The sequence below is a fragment of the Rattus rattus genome, chromosome 17 (genome assembly GCF_011064425.1).
Source record: "Rattus rattus isolate New Zealand chromosome 17, Rrattus_CSIRO_v1, whole genome shotgun sequence".
NCBI lineage: Eukaryota > Metazoa > Chordata > Mammalia > Rodentia > Muridae > Rattus > Rattus rattus.
The window spans coordinates 13569958-13591345 of record NC_046170.1 but is presented as its reverse complement, the minus strand read 5'-3'; the positions used below and the strand labels follow the sequence as shown (position 1 = coordinate 13591345).

General features: G+C 45.0%; 1 non-coding gene across 1 annotated transcript; it reads right to left on the bottom strand.

Moving 5' to 3' along the window:
• Positions 1 to 11244: 11244 nt before the first annotated feature.
• Positions 11245 to 11372, bottom strand: LOC116886733. Its single transcript, XR_004386142.1, has one exon. It is a non-coding gene; the product is annotated as a small nucleolar RNA SNORA17 (small nucleolar RNA).
• Positions 11373 to 21388: the final 10016 nt, after the last annotated feature.

Here is a 21388-nt window from a genome sequence, read left to right as displayed (position 1 = left end):
TCTGAGCCTCGGTGAGCTCGTTTGTGAAGAAAGCTGTACAGCCTATGGCAAAGGTCTCCTTAGGTCAGACAAGAGTTGGTGTGACCAGGACTCTTGTAAATGAAGTGGGATCATGCAAAAACGGGTCCTAGCATAACGCCTGGTACCTAATTGCACTAAAAATGCTAACTATCATTCTATGAACTTTATCATCGTTACTGATAATCTGGCATACTGAAATTCCCAAACTAACAGATGCAAGGACAGACTCCTGACCACCGTCAGGCATGCTAGAAAGGGAAGTTTATGGTTGTATGGAGAGGAAGGGGGGTCTCTCCACCTGGAGTCTGGCAGAAGCCTCTTGCCAGCACAATTGAGATGTGTGTAAACGTTGCCAGCATGGAAATAATATTCCTTTTATAAATAGCTAAAACAGCAGTGCAAGCGCCTGGGGCCTGTGAGCGTCTGACCTTGGCAGGGATGTATTCCTGTCCTAAGGATGCTTTCTGGGAATCTCAAACAAGACTCAACTTTGAAGGAAAGATCTTCCACCTTCTTATGCCTCTGTAATCTTAGCAACTGCAATCCTTCTGGGTGCCTCTTAGGAACCATCTGTGATTGCACTTAGATCTTTGAAAACAGTAATTCCAAAAGCCCCTAAAGTGACCTGCGGGATGCAGTCGCTTCTTTTCTGTTGCTGTGATAAAATACCATGACAACAAGCAACTGGAGGAAGCATTTATTTGGCTAATGGTTGCAGAGGGCTAGCTGTCCCTAATGGCTAGGAAGGCATGGCCAAGACCACATCTCACCTCCCGTAGGAAACAGAACTGGAAGTGAACTGGAAGTGGGGCTGTTAGGGTTCAAGATCGCCCGAGAACGATACCCTAACTCGTATATGCAAAAGTAAAGTGTGTGTGTTCAGCTGAATTTCCTGCATGGAGGGGGGCTTCTCAGTTGGGAATGGAGACATCTGGTGGATTCTCAGGCCCAGTTTTTATTGTCAGTTAGGGGAATTCCAGGGCGGGGTGTGTGTCCTTCTACCTTGATTGATTAGTTCTATCTCTGGGATCTGGCTGATTCTACAATTGGTTAGGCTCTGGAGACTTCCCAGGGCATTGCTTACTCATTCTAGCTACCTAGTCTTACCTCAGGCCAGATGACAAGGTGTCCTCAGATTGGCTGCCTGCTGCTGTGGTTGACTGACCACAGGTTCCTGGATCCATGTTCTCTTTTTTGGGAAACAGAAACTTAGGCCTAGTCTCTCAAACTGCCAATTTGCAGCCTGTCGTGGAGTTAGCCTGGCTCTGGCTCAGTCCCCTCAGGGTAAGACTATAAACTTTCAAAGCCACCTGCCATGATACATTTCCTCTAGCAAGGCTCCATGCCCTAAAGGTTCCATAACCTCCCCAAATGGCACCACCAGCTGGGAGTATTAAAATACCCGCACCTCTAGGAACATTTCTCATCCAAACTACAGGATATACCTACTGTAAAGACAATGAAAGGATTTCTTTTTTTTTTCCTTTGAGAATCATGATCTGAGGTGTTTCTTTCTCATGATTCTTATGTTTAACATGTATATCAAAATGTCTTTATTAAACCCAACTCTGCTTCATTCTGTTTCGTCTTGAAATTACTTTCTGGATTGAAATCAGGAATCCTGCTTTGGGCTTAATTGAGGTATCTAACAGTCTAGAGGAACTGACTCCTCAAACCGAGAAAGGCACCTCAGTGGATCCCATCAAACTGCTAGAGTCAGCCCTTTGTGAAGGATTTTACAGCCCAAGTTGGGGGAGGCACGGGGAAGGCGATGGCTGGTGAGTCCAGTTGGTCACGCTGGTGCTGGTGTATCTTCTCAGCCCCAGTCATGCACAGCCTCCAGGCAGAGGTGTTCTTCTAGGAGAGTACAGAGAGAGTGGACAGAGCTATCTGGTGACATGATGACCTCCTGCCAGGACATTCTCAGAACTGCTGCTCTGGGATCCTGTCCCCACTTCACCACTCTATCTCCTGATCTTGTCACTATTCTAAAAAGAGGGCAGTGAAGCCACCAGACTAAGCTGCACCATGGATAGAAAGGAAGGTGTCTTGAGTGGGGGTGGGGTGGATGAAAACTGCCATAGCTACCTGTTAAGGGACAAAGAGAACACAGAAGGCGGGGAAAGCCTTGATGCCTTTAAAGAGGTGTGTTTGCCATTGAGGGAGGAGGCCTGCTGGACCAGCCTGGAAGTTGGAGTAGCTGTAGGGATGGTTTGTGGGCCAGAAGAGCATAGGGGACATCATGGGGGCTTTGATATTACATTTTCTGAGGGTAGACAGTCAGCTGTAGGGGGAGACGAGGGAAGAATGGCTGCTAGATTATTAAAGAGCAGACATGGGGGTTGGAGAGATGGCTCAGTGGTTAAGAGCACTGACTGCTCTTCCAGAGGTCCTGAGTTCAATTCCCAGCAACCACATGGTGGCTCACAACCATCTGTAATGGGATCTGATGCCCTCTTCTGGTGTATCTGAAGACAGTGACAGTGTACTCACATTCATTAAATAAATAAATCTTGCTTTTTTAAGGGCAGCTGTGTAGGAAGATGGAAGGGGGAAGGAAAAAGAGTCTTGGCCTGACCTTTGCAAGACCATGGTTATTCACTGTGAGGGGGCCTCCTTTTCATCCATGTATTCAGATGGCCAAAAATACTTTCAGAAGAAAATGTGAGGTGGTTCCTTCTAGGGGCAGGAATGACTCCTGAAGTTCTCAAGGGAAGCTGAGAAGTGTAGTCTTTCAGTAGAAAGCTATCATTCCTAACTCTGAGAGGATATAAAAATACAGGGCAGGGTATTGCAGGCCGTTTTTGATGAGGAGGGTTGTTTTAGTTAGGGTTTTTACTGCTGCCAAGAAACTCCATGACTGAGAAGCAAGTTCCAGAGGAAAAGTTTATGCAGCTTAAACGTTGGTGTTCATCAACAAAGGAAGTCAGGACAGGAACTCAATTTAGACAAGATCCTGGAGGAAGGGATTGATGTAGAAGCCATGGAGGGGTGACACTTACTAGCTTGCTTCCCAAGGCTCGCTCAGCCTGCTTTTTCATAAAACCCAGGACTAACATCCCAGGGATGGCATCATCCACCCTCAATGGACTGGCCTCTCTCCCATCAATAACTAATTAAGAAAATGCCTCACAGCCATATCTGATAGAAACATTTTCTCAACTAAGGTTTCCTCCTTTCAAATACCTCTAGATGGTGTGTCAAGTTGATAGAAGAGTAGTCAACACAAGAGTCTGTCAGAGAAGGTAGTTCATTGAAGAAGGTGTCCTCTGGTCAGGTAAGTAGGGAAAGAGTCTTAACTTGACCTGCTGCAATGGATCATTTGACTGCCAGTCTGCATTCCTGAAGGAACTTTGTCTTGGTCAGGGTTTCTACTCCTGCACAAAACGTCATGACCAAGAAGCAAGTTGGGGGGTGAGGGTTATTCAGCTTACACTTCCATGCCGTTCATCACCAAAGGAAATCAGGACAGGAACTCACACAGGGCAGGAACTTGGAGGCAGGAGCTGATACAGAGGCCATGGAGGGATGTTACTTACTGGCTTGCTTCCCCTGGCTTGCTTTCTTACAGAACCCAAGACAACCAGCCCAGGGATGGCACCACCCGGAATGGGCCCTCCCCCCCTTGATCACTGACTGAGAAAATGCCTTACAGCTGGGTCTTATGGAGGCATTTCTCAAAGGAGGCTCCTTTCTCTGTGATAACTCCAGCTGTGTCAAGTTGACACACATAGACAGCCAGTACAGACTTGAAAGACAATTGTTAGAGGACTATCAGCAGAGGGTGTGGTTACAGAATAAGACAGAGATTTTTCTAGAGGGTTGGAGGAGAGGGAAGTGCAAAAGCAGAGATGACAGAGGGCTGGTGGGAAAAGTAGGCATAGAGTTGATTCAAGTGACTGCTCCCACTCCACAACTGTTGCTCCAAATGAAGTGGCGGGAGCTACAGAGCATCAAAGGAAGGGAATGGGACAACAGAAGACTGATGGAAAGAATTGTGTGTGCCCTGGGGTGAAAGGGATGAAGGTCCCTTTTAGCCGATTTCTCCACAACGGCTAAAAAGTCTCTTTGCAAATGTGTCAGGAGCAGATGGAGCTGTTGTGGTGTGGGAGCTATTGGGGGAGCTCTTGTGGAACAGGGGTACGTGTGTTTTGTTTGGGTACAGGGTGAAGTTCAGTAAGTAAAACATTTAAAACACAGGGTTAAAACATAGTATGAGGGGGTTGGGGATTTAGCTCAGTGGTAGAGCGCTTGCCTAGCAAGCACAAGGCCCTGGGTTCGGTCCCCAGCTCCGAAAAAAAGAAAAGAAAAGAAAAGAAAAGAAAAGAAAAGAAAAGAAAAGAAAAAGTAGTATGAGGATAATAAAGAGGGAAGAGAAATCCAGGGGAGGGGCCAGCGTGAGACAGAACCAGAAGGAATATTTACCTGGCCCCTGTGTCTTTAGACCCCATCTCAGACCAGTTAGGATTTGTTGGTGTGGAAGCAGCATTGTTCGAGGAAGGCACAGGTCCCATCCTTAGCAGCAGTCAGAGCTGTTGATGTTTCACTGTGGAGCACGGCAGCCATCAAGGAGTCCAGCTGGTCCTCGGGATGTTAAGCTGATCAGAGCAGGTGAGACACAGAGATTGGGGCAAAGGATGCTTCAGTCCAGATGTTTTAGTTCTGAGTCCCCCAATGTACAGAGTGGCAGGAAGAAGGACAAGTTGGATGGCCCCATGGTCCTTAAGTCCCCCTTTAGAGGTCACCTGAACTGTTTTTAAGAGTTTGGGGGTGTCGGGCTCTCTGTTAATGCTTTAAGACTGACAGGGTAGGGAGGGGAGCAGCATTAAAGTGCCTCACAGGAGGGCCCATCCAACAGGGAATAACTGTACAACTGTGTGGGGAGCATCAAAACACAAAATTACATGAGGAAGAAAATGTTACCTCAAGAATAACGTGAGTCAATATACCATAAGGTTAAATACAGAGTTAACGTAAGGTTAAAAGCAATTGTGAAACTGGCTGGACCACGCACCAGAGTTCTGTAGAAGGCCAAGGTGACTAATAATTAACTGTTTGTTACATCAGACTTGGGCACAGGGATGAGCAGCTGGAAGCTTTGTAAGAGAGTCAGCTTGGCATCTAAGGGATGAGTCTGAACAGGAAGTGTCTAAGTGACATTCCGTGCTTCTGAGGACGATGAACTTTGTATATTTGTCCAACTCCTACTTAATGGGAAAAACTAGAGTATCTCAAGTAATACAATTTTTTTTGTAAGAAACAATTTTTAAAATTGGGACTACTACCTTAAATGATCATATCTAGTGTTTGAGGCATTCAAATACATACTTTTGTTAACGTTGAATTGTTATGCTTACATTCTAAGATTATATAGTGAATTTCTTTCATAGTGTCAGGATATGTAAAGAGACAATTTAATTCTCAGCTGCATTCTCCAAAAGAATTATTTCCAATTATAATTTTAAAATTATCCTCCCAGAGATAGTGTCTGCCTTGTCAAGAGTAACCAATTCCCTTTGCAAAGTTTTCTAAAATTAACCCTATTAACAAAGCTTTTAAAAAGTCTCCGTGACATTTTTATTCCATCCACTCAACCGACAGATGAAAGACAGAAGCAGCCAGTCATGTCAGATCTGTAATAAATCACACGTAGCATGGACTGAATCAAGAAAGACAGCCAAAGCCTCTTTTGTCCTGCAGAAGGACAAACCCCTAGTTCAGCACATTCTGACATCAGCAAGCTTGTTTCTTCACGTCGGCCTATTTAAAAATAGATTGCTTGTTTAGAGGCATAATTTCTAAAGCAAGATAACCACATTAAGTGAGCTGCTGCCTTTTGGAATTGTTCAGGAAAAACATTCCCAAGCCTCACTGAACACCTGGGAATGGGGTGTCTCTTTACTCAGGCTCCTTACCTCACAGCCTATGCTCCTCATAGGCTTCATACAGGAATGTAGTCCCTGGAACTCTCTACCTGAGGCTGGAGAGAATTCCTTCATCTAAGTCATCTCCTCCTGAGGAATCTGGGGGCTGGGGTGTCACTTTATAGACTTATTCCCTGACGGCACAAACCACCTGTCAAAGACACGGCTTGGATATTCTGTATAACTTTCCAAAGCTGTGAGTTCGATGACAGCATCTGGCTTCTTTGCTTAAACCAGGAATGTGGAAGGCCAGGGCACAGACTCTGGAATTAGTCTTGCTAAGAGCAAGAACTGAATGTCAGAGTGAAAGACATGACCCATTGAACTAGCACGCAGGGCCCTTACCAGTCACAATAGACTTGTATACAAAGTCCCGTGTTTCCAGCATTTTTACAGATCAGTTCAGGAGATATGGAGGGCAGAGTAAACACGATTTGCCTCTATGTCTTTTGAGACATTTAGGAAGTCGCTGAGATCCTCCTCTGGACAAGAGAATCCACTCCCCTCTATGTGAGATGTAAGGAGTATTTATCTTTAAATAAGGAAGAGGTTGGTTTCATTTTGTTCTTCTGGTTCAGCCAGAGCGGAAGCAGCAGACTTCTGGGCAGATCTTACTTCCCATGCAGCATGCAGCCTATTCTGGTGGGATGGTGTTCCACCCATGTAGGGAGCCATATTGGATTTGGGCCTGGCCTCTTTGTGACTATGGCTCAAAGTGGCTACGTGACTCCTGGCTGCATGGCCACAGAGATTCAACCTTGAAACGACTGCCATAAAGTCTTGAGATTGTTGGACAAAAGCCTCTCCCACGAATTTACGGCATAGAAAGATAACATTCACAGGATGTTTCAGTCTGAGCAAACACCAGACTCCGGAGTCTCCATCGCATGACCTCTTCACCTTCTGCTATCGCTGCTGGAATGCCCTCCTCCCTCCATCCTTTGTGTTTCACAAAGGACACTCCCCCTCCCTGAAAGCCTTAAAACCTGTAACGCTCGCCCCATTAAATGAGACCTTGACAACAGAACTTTTGCTTGGTCTCCTTCTTCTCTTCACCCCCATTGACACACAGGTGGAAGGCCTCTTCGGGACCCTGAATAACTGGGTCCCTGCTGGGCAGGGGCACACCCAAGGGAACCTGTGCTCCATCTGAGGGAAGTACTTAAGCCTGGGGGTTTCCTGCCAGGCAAGTGCATTGTAAATTTAACCATTTTACTCAAGCACTCAATTTTTCATAACCAACTTTTACGTACCTGATTTTTTTAAATATTATTTTACATTAAAAACCTTAACATTTATTTTAAACTTGTTTTGGTTTATTTGTTTCAGTCTCAGCTTTGACAATCTATATAGGGGACTATAAAATGGGAGATATAAATTGGTCTCTCCCTCTAAGCTTGTCTTTATAAATAAACTACATTTGCACTTAGCATGACATACAAGCATCCATCTGACTACATTAAATAATTTGTCCATTTGTAAGGTGATCAGCAACTTGAATGTCTCAGTTATCTTTAACAGTTTTTAACAAGTTGGAGCCTTTTATAGGATTAGGATTTTACGGGTTGTCCCTGTTAAGTCTGAGCCTTAAAAATTGGAATTGGAGATTTAATTGAAGATCTTTTACCATCAAAATAAAACCTTAAACAATAAATGCAGTCTGGAACCATCATGTTACATTATTTAAGAGCAGCTGTAGCGAGATGAAAGGCGGAAAGGAGGAGGGGCTTGGCCTAACCTTAGACACGGGACCATGTTTATTTATGAGCAGGTGAAGTCAGCCAAAATATCTACAGAAGAAGATGGGATGCAGCCTCTTATAGTTGTGGAAATAGTGTCTGTAGACCACAAGGGAAGCTGGGAAGTGTAGTCTTTCAACAGCAAGCTATCAGTGGCTCTTCCTGACAGAAACCCACATCAAAATCCTTAAGGAGAGCTGAGTTTAGACTTTGTTTATCCACCAGCAATCCTCTATCTTGTCAGAGTGCACGCTGAGCTGAGCACAGACCACTGCTATTGGGGGCTTGAGGGTCCTCTTTGGATCTAACAGCCAATTCCCTCTCCTCCCTCTCCCTCCCCCGACCTTTCTTACAGGAAAAACAATATCACTCAATGGCATTGAAAAATACCCCAAACAGCAAACACCTCTAAGGATCTGCTTCAGGGAGCACCACGTTTACAAAGTGAAGATTCTTAGACCAGGGAGATAAGAGAGCCTATGACACGCATTATGAAATTATTAAAGAATAAATTTTGAGATTATATTTGAAACTTCTAACTGCCATCTTTAGGAGACTTCATCACCGTCCATACTCATTCTTGAGAAGTCAGAAAAGTCTGTGTGACAAAGGTGTTCGCTAGCCAGATGTAAGGACACACGCCTGGAACCCTAGCACTCTGCAGTCCAAGGATAACCAGGGTACATAGAGAGCTGTGAGAGAGAGTGAGACCCTGTTTCAAACAACCACCATCCCACAACCACCACCATCCCACAACCACCACCACAACGACAACAAATTTGACGGGTTCCATCGTGACTTGGATCAAACTCAAGAGTAGGTTGTACCCCCAAAGGCCTGTCAGTCTTCTAGCTTTTCGTTCACCTCACACCTTCTGGCTTTGGAAAACCTCTTCTATCCTGCAGGGAGAATATACCCTCTTATTCTAGTCTAAGAGTCCTTATAGATGCTCTGGTATGAGAAAGAATTGGGGAGTTGTCTTGGGTTCTTGAGATGAAAATTCCAAAATTCTCTAACTTTCTTGCATAACAAAGGTGCTTTTGTTATGATGAGAAAATTCCCCTTGGGGGCCGTAAGCAGATTTAGGATGGAGGCGATCGCTCTCCTTCTGCTTACAGTTTAAGATGTGATCTCTCAACTACTGCTCCAGTTGTGATGCCTGGCGCTTGCTACCAAGCTTTCCTGCCACAAGGGTGATGGGCTGACAGCATTCTAGAACTGTAAGCCTAAATCAACTCTTCCCTTTAGAAGTTGCCTTGGCGTTTTATCACAGCAATAAAAGCCTAACTAAGACAATATCTCTGTCAAAATCATTGCTCCAGTCCTGAAAGTTTCAGTGGGTGAGCCGATCTCATATCAACATCTGCAGCGTGATCAAGCACTTTAATGTGTGGAGCGGAATACTAATTCTAGTCAGGGGTATAATGGAATCACGATATATCCAGTCGGGGTTCTTGCCTGTCCTTTTAAGGAAGCTTAGACCATGAATGCAGAAAAAAGAAACTGGAATTATGGGAAAGTTGTAAGTCCCTTGACATTGATATCCCATATGTCAAGAAGACGGTGCCTGCGAAAATAAGTTCTGGTGATGGAAATGCATGAAGTGAGGTGATAAACCGATTTGGGGTTTTCTAAATACCCACCAATGGTCTTACAGACCTATCAGATAATCAAATAGTGAGACCCTGGAAGTCCAATAGGATGATGATTACTTTGAGCCTCTCCTGATTTGATTTGATCCATCCCCTGTGTATTATTCCACAGTGCCTGACTTGGTAAGAATGATTGGCAGTATTTTAGCCCTACTCTTTGTGATAGAGAGCCTCTGAGCTGGAGCCTGGGGCGTGGTCACCCAGCTAAGACTGAAGAACATGCCTACAGAAGGAGGGGAGATGGACTAGGAGGGCTTTGGGGGAGAAAACGAAGATTGTGGCAAGGCCATAATGAAACATAAATGCATAAAACTGAACAGGAAGAGACTTTGGATAGACTTCGAACAGAAAAGAGACAGCGTCATCTCTCCTGCTCTGATAATCTTGGGGCCAGCTCTCCTGCCTGTCATAGATGGCTGGGGGCGGGGTTGGGGCGTGCCTTTCTCTTGTCCTTGTCACCACATGGCAGTCAAGTGGCAGGGCCAGCTCTCATGCTCAAGCCCGTGGGCTGGCTTGCATGCATCCCCGCCCCCAGGGTCAGCTCCACTCTGTTGCCCAGGAGAGGTGCAGGGCTTGCTTTCCTGAATGCTGCAGCTGGTGAGAGGCAGAGCCAGTTCTCCTGCTCTCACGACCACAGGGACAGATTTCCCACCTGCCGCAGGTAGTGAGGGATTATGGAGGAGAAGGGTATCTCTCCATCACCCATGCCACCACATAGAAAATGGGTGGTAGGGCCAGTCTCCCACATTTGTATCCTCAGAAATCGGCTCCCCGCCGAGATTGCAACCCCCGCTTAGTACAGGCCCACTCTCCTGTGTGGCTAGGCTAGGGGTGGGGTCATCTCTCCTGCCCCCAGGGCCAGCTCTCCCACGATGCCCAGGTGAAGGGTGGGGCAGTCCTGCACAGCTCTCAGCCATAAACATGACCCAGGGCAGCAGTCCAGACCAAGGACATCCATCTGGCCTTTAGTGATAACCGACCTCTGCTGCCACAGACCCAGATGTGGCTCCTGGTGGCAGCACAAGTTAGGACACCATCATGGTCCCAGGCGGCATCACTGCCTGCTAGGTTTTAAATCTCGGCCGGCGCCCAGACAGAAGACACCCAGACAGAAGACACCCAGACAACATGGTTCCACGCGGAGAAGTTTAATGAGAGAAGAGTAGAGGAAGAGAGGAAATGCGGCTGGCCATGGGCACGTGGGGGGAGGGGAGAAGGGAGCAAGGACAGAGAAGAACAAAGAGTAAGAGGGGGTAAGAAAGGAGAGGAGGGGGCAAGCAGCCCCTTATACAGTCAGGCACAGCTGGCTGTTGCTAGGCGACTGTGGGGCGGAGCATACCTGGCTTCTGCCAGGTAGCCGTAGGGGTGGAGCTTAGACAGAATACCAACACTGGCTACTCACCTTAGGCTGCTCTTACTATCCCCAATCCTCCGGTTCTCTCTCCATTGTGTCCACATCCTACTGTTTGGTTCTCTTCCATTTCTCTACTGCTTACGTCTCTTAGTGGCACCCGAGTCTCTGAGTGTCTGGGTCATCTCAGGAGTGGTCTCAGGAGTGCTATGCCCTGCTTGTGCATTATGTATGACACCAGGCAGGGCTCACCTGGGCATGATCTGCCCTCTCAGGGCTGCAAAGTGCCGGACTGGTGGTCATCTCAGGCTAGTTCCCTGTCTAGGCCCCATGGCACCAGGCTGATGGTTGCCTCAAGTTCACTTATCTGGCCCATCCAAGTGGCCTCTCAAGAGGGTTGTCTGTCTCAGACTCACTCCTACCTGGTGCCCCAGGCAGGATTCTTCTAGTCTTTGGCTTGTTCCACATCTTAGAAACCCTTCTTGGCCTGCCTGGCATCAGACTGGCTAGCTCCCTGTCCAGGACTCCTGGCACAAGACCAGTGGCTTTTTTCAGGGAATATTAGGCTTCTACTCACTCAGATGTCCGTAGATCAGAACACCGTGCATAGACACAGCCTCTCCTCTACCGCCTACTGATGTACATGTGACACAGCGGCCACACTTGCAACAACTGTAGGGACAGTTCGCACCAAAACTATAACCAGAACTCTCCAGTTACCTCAACTGAACCTTTAAAAAAAGTATGTTATAGTTTTTCCTCTGAAAAGACAGCAACAGGCTCCATATTGGATGCTTGGTTCCTGTTGTGGTTTGCCCTGGAGTTATCTGTATTTTGATGCTAATTCCACTGCCCCAAGGACAGCTGCCTAGTCACTACTCAGGAATCAGGGGACTTCACCAGAACCACCTCCCCATTGAATTTGTAAAGTACAGGTGAGGGGCAGGTACAGGATAGAAGGAGGCCTGTCATTGGAGGAGAAGGGAGGATGTGCGGGAGAGAAATCTGAAGGAAGAGGAATAGGCTAGAACGAAAGGAAGAGATAGGAGGGAGAGAGAAGGGGAGAAGCCGTGGCAGGACAAGGAGGCCGACGTAAAGATCTCGCTCTGTGTATTTATTTACAGGTTTGTTATCAATGGTTCCTAAGGGATGGTTGGTACCGGGCTTTGTATGTTAAGTGGGCAATTATAGCTTAGCAATTGGATCTAAGATTATTGTGTTGTGTGTTCTTTTATGTGATGGTTTGAGGGTAGGAAAGTGTGCGGCGGCCGGAGACACTGGGCCGCCGAGGAGTTGGGATGTGTTTCTGCCAAGATGTCTAGCAGATATCTTGGGGCACCACGGTGCTGGACCTAGCGGGGTAAAAGACACCTATACTTTTTTTTATTTTTCTATTTTTACAACAGCAGGTTCCCAGCATGGGGTCACTATTAGGGCAGAGGGTGAAACCTTTTGGAGATGGGTCCTAGCTGGAGAAAACAGATCAGTGACCGCGTGCTTTTGGAGGCTATAGCTGGTCTCTAGTTTCTTCCCTTTCTCTGCTTCCTGACCACCATAAAGTAAGATATCCCATCCGTCACACCTCCCACCACGACGGGCCGAATCTCTGAAACTGTGAAGCGAAATAAACCATTCCTTCTTTGAGTCGTTCATGTCGGGCGTTTTACCACACTGAATAGAAAACAGCCAACAGTAGTCTAAAGGGAACAGGTAACACGGCAGGGCCGTCGGGCGTTGCGATGAAGCCTAAAGCCAGGCTGACTCAGGAACTCCCTTCTCAGACTGACGCAGGATGCTCTGCAAAATTATGCGCCCCTGGTTGATAGGCGTGCCATCCTAGAATAAGGGAAGAGAAAGAAGACGGAGTGAGATGTTCCAATGTAAACCAGTCTTTTCCTAAATTCAAAGAGAACACTGTGCTGGCATTCGGACAGTAAGAATCCCTTGGCTGCGGAGGACGTGAAGCACAGCGGAATCCAGGAGACACTGGACCAGCCTTGTTTCCTCAGTGTTAACCTTTGAATGTTATCAGGTGCAAGACCATTTTATCCAGTTTACTTGCAGCAAAGCAAAGAGCTTTAAATTGGATTTCGCTCAGACTGACGGTAATTGCTTCCTTCGTTTGATGTAGTAGAGCATGTTTGAGGTGTCTTAAAGCTGCAGTCTGGGCATGTGTCTTCTCACAGGCCAGTTAGAAAGCAACGTGCTCAATGGACGCCCTCCAGAGATCTGGCTCTCAACTTAATTGAGATAACAAAATTTTTTTTCAACCTTTTTTCCTGGAATCCCCCACATATACATAAAAGGGCATTATAGGATTTTAATTCTTCTGGTGTCAATTTTTGTAAGTTGAATTCCGTCAGGAATTTGTCTATTGATATTTACGTCAAGGCTATACATGAGGCTCAATGATAGAGCACATGCTTGGTATGGGTGAAGCCCTGGGCCCACCTCTTCTTCCCTATAGCACTGGAAGGGATATCTTCCATTTGCCTATCTGACGTTATATACCTGACTGTTTAAACATACTCTGTATTTCTCTCAACCTCAACTGACATACCAAATAGCATATGCCTTAAAGATAATTTAATATCTTTCACTATTTTATAGCTATTGTATCTTCTCTTTAATTTATTTGAAGTTTGTATTGGTTAAGCAATCAGTTTACCACTGAGCTATGCCCCAGCCATTAGCTTCTTGAAACGTCTAGGTCATTCTCCTTCTGCTGATAAGCCTTTGAAATTACCATTTTCTCCCAAGGCACAGCTTTTCACTACATTCTGCAAGCAAAATTTGAATGTAAAATTTAAACTTTCAGTCCGTTCAAAATTTTTCTATATTTGTTTAAAATATTATTCTCGTTTGATATCTGTTCCTGTGGTAAATCACCGATCGGAACTAACTTGGGGGGGGGGAGGTTTATTTCATTTTACACTTCCAGCTCACGGTCCATCCACAGAGGGACCCAAGGCAGAAACTCCAGACAAGGTCCTGAAGCCAGGAGCTGAAGCAGAGACTAGGGAGGAATGCTACTTACTAGCTTAGTCCCCATGACTTCTTCCACTTCCTTTGTTTGTTTTAATCTTTTAAACAAATCCCTTAATTTTATTTCATTTTCTCTACTAACATTGAATAAAATTGGATTAGAGCTTTAATTTAAAACTGCATGTACCTGTAGTGATGTTTTTAAAAAGATTTGCTTTGTTTTTAATGGCTTTAGTTAAAATATAATTATAGTACTCCTCCCCCATCTTTCTTCTCTCCAGTCTCTCCCAGCTACCCTTCCTCAATCCCCTCCAACATCCCCCACTCTCTTTTTCTCTGATTATAATTGTTGCATATTTTTGTTGTAAAAATAAAAAAATAAAAATAAAAAATAAAAGGCTTTCTTTTATCCCCCACTAGGTCCGCACCGCAGTGCCCCAAGATGTCTTCTAGATATCTTGTCTGACACACATCCCAATTCCATGGCGGACCAGACCAGCCACCCCACACTCCCTTACACTTAAATCGCTACATGAAAGAACACACAACACAATAACCTCTGATCCACTTGATAAGATATAATTGCCCACCTAAACATACAAAGCCCAGTACACACCCATTCCTTAAGAACACTCATAACAATCTGTAAAGGTACAGCGTGGAATCTTAACGTCAGCTTCCATGATGTCTCTCCCTCCTACTCTGCTGTCTCCTCCTCTCTTCCGTTCCCGTCTTTTCCTCTTCCTTCAAACTTTTTTCCATCCTCCCCTCTCATCGAATGACAGGCCTCATTCTATCTTGTGCCTGCCTCATCTATGACATCATCCCAGCATATACGTGTGTTCATGTGTGTGTATATACACAACCTTCTGAGTCCATTTTGTTGTTTGTATATAAATGGTTCAAGGATGACTATACTAGACAACCACTAAGGGGACCCAGTCCCAGGAGAGGCTAACTCTCCTTTTCTTGGCAGTCACTTACAGTTCTTTGTCAAGGGGATCTCATGAAATTTTCTCCCTTGCATATTAACATGTGTATGATATGGCCATTGTTCTGGCCTTGTTTATGTGACTGTTTCCAAGGGAGACTTTCATAGCAGACTTCCTGGCATTCTGGTTCTTACAATCTTTCTGCCCCTTCTTTGGTAATGTGCCCTTGGCAGTATTCCTTGACCCATAGATGCAGAAGCCATGATGTAAATGTGTCCATTGGGGCCTGGCTCCATGTAGCCTTGTGATCTCTAAATTGTGACTGGTTGTGGTTTTCTGTGATGGTCTCCATTTGCTGTATAAAGAGAGGCTTCTTTGATGAGGAGTGAGGGCTACATTTACTCAGGAAGGTTGTCTCTCATAAGACTTGCTCAACCCACTTTCTTAAACAGCTCAAATCCATCTGTCTGGATGTGGCACCATCCACAGTGGACCGAGCCCATCTTCACCAATTAGCAACCAAGAAAATGCCCCTACAGACAGGCCATTACATGGAGGTAATTCCTTGAGATCCCCTCTTCCCTGGTATGTCAGGCTACAGGTTTGTTTTGTTTTGTTTTCCCTCTCTGGCTGATCTCACCCCGGACTTGGTACTGTGGAAGGTATAGACGATGGTGTGTGAGCAAAGAACGCTTCTGAAAGGTGTGTGGTGGCTTAGATAGGAGGGACACACAAAAGCTGGAAGAAGCCTTCAGAAGTTGCTCTGTCCTCAAGTGCCAGAGGATGGCCCAGCATGTGTCACACCCTAAGCTTTTGTCAGGGTTTTTGCAGTGTCATTTGGAGAGTCCAGGTATCTGCCATCCTAGAGCACCTGGGACCTAAGTCTTATCCATCAGTTCAGTTCTCAGCCATTTGTGTTCAGTTTAAAGTCAGATCTGCCCCCACTGCATCTTGGGGTTGAGTCTACTGTTCGCTCTCAAGTGTGCCCCCTCTCTGAGTTGGAGCTCTCTCCCCAGGAACCCTTTCCTGACCTCAGCCTAGAAATCCCAGCCTATGTTTTTGCTGTGCATGCTGTCTTTACTGTTTGGTCTGCCTGGGTGACCGTGTGGGTTGATGTCAGAGAAAAGGAAAGTAAGAAGATCTCTTCTTGGGACCACCGTTGACATCAGACGGAGGACCTGTGTCCCCCAAAGTTGGAGGTGACTCCCTGCCTGCTGTCATCACTGCTATGGGTTTCCCACATGGTTTGGAGAGAGAACATGGACACACAGAGCTCTCCCAACTCTCTCTGACCTATGGAGCACATTCCTTCCACCATCTGGGGCTTCTCCAGGTCTCAGACCCTCTGAGAATAGAGAAGGAGAGGGAACACAGGGAACTCAATACCCTGCAGTCCTGCAGATTCTTCCCCAACCTGATATCACTATCCTTCCAGAGTCCTCAATCTACACATTCTGTCTGCACCTTTATTCAGTTACATCCAGTAGGAAAACAGAACAGGATTCTCATAATTGAAATAGCAAGTGGTTTGAATATTTTTCTTTTTCTTTTCTTTTTCCTTTCTTTCTTCCTTCCTTTCATTCTTTCTTCCTTCTTTCTTTTCTTTCTTTTCTTTCTTTCTTTCTTTCTTTCTTTCTTTCTTTCTTTCTTTCTTTCTTTCTTTCTTACCTTCCTTCCTTCCTTCCTTCCTTCCTTCCTTCCTTCCTTCCTTTGAGACATTGTTCACCATGAAGCCCAGGAAGGCCTCAAATCTAAGTTCCTCCTCCTCCTCCTCCTCCTCCTCCTCCTCCTCCTCCTCCTCCTCCTCCTCCTCCTCCTCCTCCTCCTCCTTACAAGTATCTGAGATTGCAGATACAGACCAACATTTTTCCACTGCATATTTCTAACTTTTACATAAACATAAAATTGTTGCAGGCCTTATTGCTTACTGATTTATTAATTGTAGTTATAACACAAATGTAATGTGGTTAACTGCTTCGTCCATTTCTCCATTTATTTACTTTGTTTCTGAGGTTTCCTGTCACATCCCTTGGCCTATTTCCATCTGTTCATGAGAGCTTCTCTAGGACACTCACCTAGAATTGTCACTGCCATGTTAAAAAGAGGCACTCTCAGCTCTACAAAGTTAGTTTTCAAGCAGTTGTTAATTAGCACTTTTTCTTCTAGAAACACTGCAACAGTCTCCACTCTGTTCTCACATCCCAGCAAACACTGTTTGCATGAATCGTGATATATATACCCTGATGGGCATAAGATGATATCTTTATTTAAAGTTTCACTTTCTTTTAAACTGTTTCTGGGTGCATGAATACACATACATATGCTATTACAGAAATACAGCAAATTTAGAAGGCCATAGAGAATAACACGGAAGATTGTTTTAAAAGCTTTTAGTACACCTCAACCAATGTCAGTGTTACCTCAGAGAAGGCAGTGGGCATGGCCGTAGTGGCTGAAGGAAATGAATGACCTCACATTTCTTATATCCAGACATTAACTTTAGAAAACATTATGAACCTCTTGTTGGTGTGATTCATTCTGTTTTATCCTATATGTGTGTTCATCTGTATCTGTTATACATGTGTGCAACATGTGCTGGCAACAACTTAAAAGTCAGAGTTTGATATTGGAATGCCTTCCCCAAACACACATGTTTTGGACCTGGAACTTACCGCTTTGGTTGGACTAGCTGTCCACTGGCCCCCAAAGTTCCTCTTGCCTCTGCCCTGCACTGAGATCACAGTGCAATGCTACCATGCCTGGCTTGCTATAGAGAATCTACATATCAAACTTTGGACATCGTACCTGCGTAGCAAAGATTTAACCCACTAAACCATCTCCCTAGATCTGTTTCTTATTCATATTATATGTTTATATTGTAACAAATATGAATAGACTATATTTTAATCAAACTCTTGATTTTTAAAACTAAATATGACACAAGAATGTCTTTGCCAAAAAACTGTAATCTTCTTCAGAGTTGCACCCCCCCCGCCCGGGTATATAAACATTTGTGAGGCACAGAACTGTTCAGTACCCTGTAGGTTTTCCTCCTAAGGTGAAAAACATATAATTCAAGAGGGATCCTGGTTAGCGTACTGGATTCTTTCCTCAGGATAAGTTTGCAGAAGAGGAACCAGAGAATGGAAAGACATAAACCCCACTAGGGGTTTGGAGCGTTCTGCTTTAGAGTTCTTCAAAGAGAGAGCGAACTGCCACTAGTTGGAAATGTTTTCAACAATCTTCTAATTTCAATCTCACAATAGGAATCCCATTTTAAAGTCCTTTAGTCGAGTTTCATTAAGAAGAGAGGAGCGGATGTATTTGTCAGGGTTCTCTAGGAACAGAACCTATAGAATGAACATACACACACACACACACACACACACACACACACACACACACACAAAGGGGATTTGTTAGAATGACAGGCTGCAGTTCAACAATGGCTGGCTATGAACAGAAAGTCCACAAATCCAGTAGTTGCTTAGTCCATGAGGCTGGTTGTCTCAACTGGTCTTCAGTATATGCAGGAGTCTCAAAGTAGCCTCCAATGCCAGTGAAGGAATGGATTTGCTAGCAGGCAAAACAAGCAGGCAAAGAGCAAACGCTTTCTTCTTCCCTGTCCTTATATAAGCTTCCAGGAATAGGTGTGGTGCAGACTAACGGCGTGTCTCCCGGCCTCAAGACCCACATTAACGGCACGTGTCTTCCCAACTCGAAGATCTGATTAGAAATGGATCTTCCTCCTGAAAATTAAGACAAAGAAGACCCTCACAGACATGCCCTCCGTTTTTCAGTTTTAGTTCCAGATGTAGTCAAGTTGACAACCAAGAATAGCCATCACAGGTGAAGAGAAAGTTCCTCCAGCTAGGACAGGTAGGCAAAACAGTGCATCTGATTCCAGCAACGGCAAATAAAACTGTGAGGCTTTGTATATGCTGTGCCCAGGGAGTGGCACTATTCGAAGGTGTGGCCTTCTTGGAGTAGGTGTGTCACGGTGGGAGTGGGCTTTAATACCCTAGTCTGAGCTTCCTGAAAGTCAGCATTTTGCTAGCAGCCTTCAGATGAAGATGTAGAACTCTTAGCTCTGCCTGCACCATGCCTGCCTTGATGTTGCCTTGTTCTCACCTTGATGATCATGGACTGAACCTGTAAGCCAGCCCCAATTAAATGCTGTCCTTATAAGAGTTGCCTTGGTCATGGTGTCTGTTCACAGCAGTAAGACCCTAACTAAGACAAAAGCCAACCCATTTCTTCACTTGTGGCTGCAGTGGTTGTATCATCTCCAATCCTGAATGGCTCTGTTATCTGATATGCTCAAGTAAGATGACAAGTGCCATTGGTACCAGTGCCTGGAGTTGGCCCCTTAGCTCCATCCTCGTGAGAGGGAGAATGCAGGGACCATACCAGTCTTTCCCAGAATAGCAAACCCAGAACACAGAACACAGAACACAGAAGGCTCTGTTCACTGTACAAAGAGGCATCATTTTATTTTGCATATGCCCCAAACAGCTTTTTGCTCCCAGGAAGCCCCCTCCTATGCTGTTTTTGAGATCCCCTAGAGCACAAAAAGGTAAACACGCACACAATGTAGCAAGAGAGGACAGTGCATGCTAACAGACGTTGAAATTGAAAGTGGAATCTAAAATCACCTTGCAAGGATAAAAGAATAATTTGAGTTCACCAGTAAAGACCCCAGTTAGTGTCATGCCCATTCTTTGTGTGTTTCAAAATTGCTGAGAACATGGCAGGCAGATCTTTTTGCCTCTGTTTTCTCTATTAACTTTCTAGTAGGAACATTCTACGTGTGGTTTGTCACTCCCTGTGACCTCATTTTTATACCTGTACAACATCTATAATTTCCCAATTGTTTTTACTAATATGGCGGGCTCTCCAGCGCCAGGCCCTGTGCTAAGTGCCTTATATGCAGACCTTGTTTCATCCCTGTGATGTTCCCATGAGTCAGGTACGATTATCACACCTATTTTTTTATAGGTAAGACTGCTGGTCAAAATCTGGCATCCTGTCTCAGGAGTGAAAACAGTCACGATCTAAACACAGGTCCTTGATTGCTGACTGTGATTTCCATAGAAACTGAGAGTCCAAACAATCACTGTTTTAAAACTTCAGGTACCTTGTTTTAGCTTTGGGGGTGCCCATTTCCATGGAAACAGAAGAGACAGCAGCACAGGGGAGAACCGGTTCTGGTAACCCTTGGAGACCATAGCTCTTTGAAAGCTGGACTCTTGCTCCCGGAATCACACATGCCCAGCCTGGGGGCACAGAACAGATGGCTGGAGTTTCTTGATTATTGGCTCTTGAAACAGGAGAACAGGCCTGCCAGTTTGACACCCAAATCCCAAGCTAAGCCTCACCAGTCAGCCTAAATATTTCAGGCAAAATTCGATTTTTTTTATAACTAAAGTGTTCACAGAGAATGCTACCTATCATCTTCGAATACTTTAAAAATAATTGCTAAATATTCTAGCTCAGCCATATAGAAGTTTATTTTTAATCAGGTAATTACTGTCGTTGAATGGCTATTGGCTGCACAAAATATGTGACGTCAGGAGCTCATAATTAGAATCTCACTTCTTTATGGTATAAGAAATTGCCATAGAAAACTTTGCACACAAATATTTTAATGTTTTGTCATGCATAGTTAAAAACAGAATAAGGCAGAATTGGGAAACATTGTGCCGGGAGCCAAATGCGACCTGTCGCTGCGTTGTAAATGAAGTTTTAGTGGCACACAGGCATGCTTGTAGCATTTCTGCTCTGAGGGAAGAGTGGAACAATGAGCTACAGAGCTTAAACTATTTGTTTTCTGGCCATTTAAATGTAAGTATTCTGAGCCCTGATCTAAAGAAACCCCATAGTCATCGCTTTCCTGCAGCAGTTATCAACTCAAAAGAAGACACTAGCAAGTATATTAGTTAGTTAGGGTTTCATTGCTGTGAAGAGACACCATGATCAAGGCAACTCATATAAAGATAAACATTTAATGGGGGGGGAGGGCTTGGCTTACAGTTTCAGAGGTTCAGTCCATTGTCATCATGATGGGGAGCATGGCAGCCTACAGCCAGACATGGTGCGGCAGGAGCTGAGAGCTCTATATCTGGATCAGAAGGCAGCCAGGAAAAGACTGTCTTCCATACTGAGCGGAGCTTGGGCATAGGACCTCAAAGCCCACCCCCACAGTGACACACTTCCTCCAACAAGGCCACACCTATTCCAACAAGAGCATACTTCTTAATAATGCCACTCCCATTATTGGCCACTCACATGGGCCAAGCGTATTCAAACCACCACACCAAGTGATCTTTCCCTGTGTCTCTTGAAAATTAATGATTTATGTGACAAGAGCAGTTTAAAAGTGTTACAAACTACAGATGCAATAAATAAGCAAAGAACTGATTTCAGAAACCACATTGTATTTCTGACTTCCTTCCTCTCTGTCATGAGCTCGTCAGGGACTTGCAACAAGGAAGACTGGGAGAAAACAGAAGAGTGGGGAAACTGTGACAAGAAGTCCCCAGAACCTGCCCTGTCTTTAAGTCTCAGAGTGAAGTCAAATTTTTTTCATGTCAAAGCTTAGTTTGGGTACTTAGAGTGGTGGAGTACATCTGTACTCACAGCACTCAAGAAGCTGAAACAGGAGGATTATGAGTTAGAGGTCACCCTGGGTTACAAAGTTTAACCAGTTCAGTCAGTAAAGTCAGTCCCTGTGCAGGTGAGCTTACCTGAGTTCATATGTCCACCATGCACAAAAAAAAGCTGG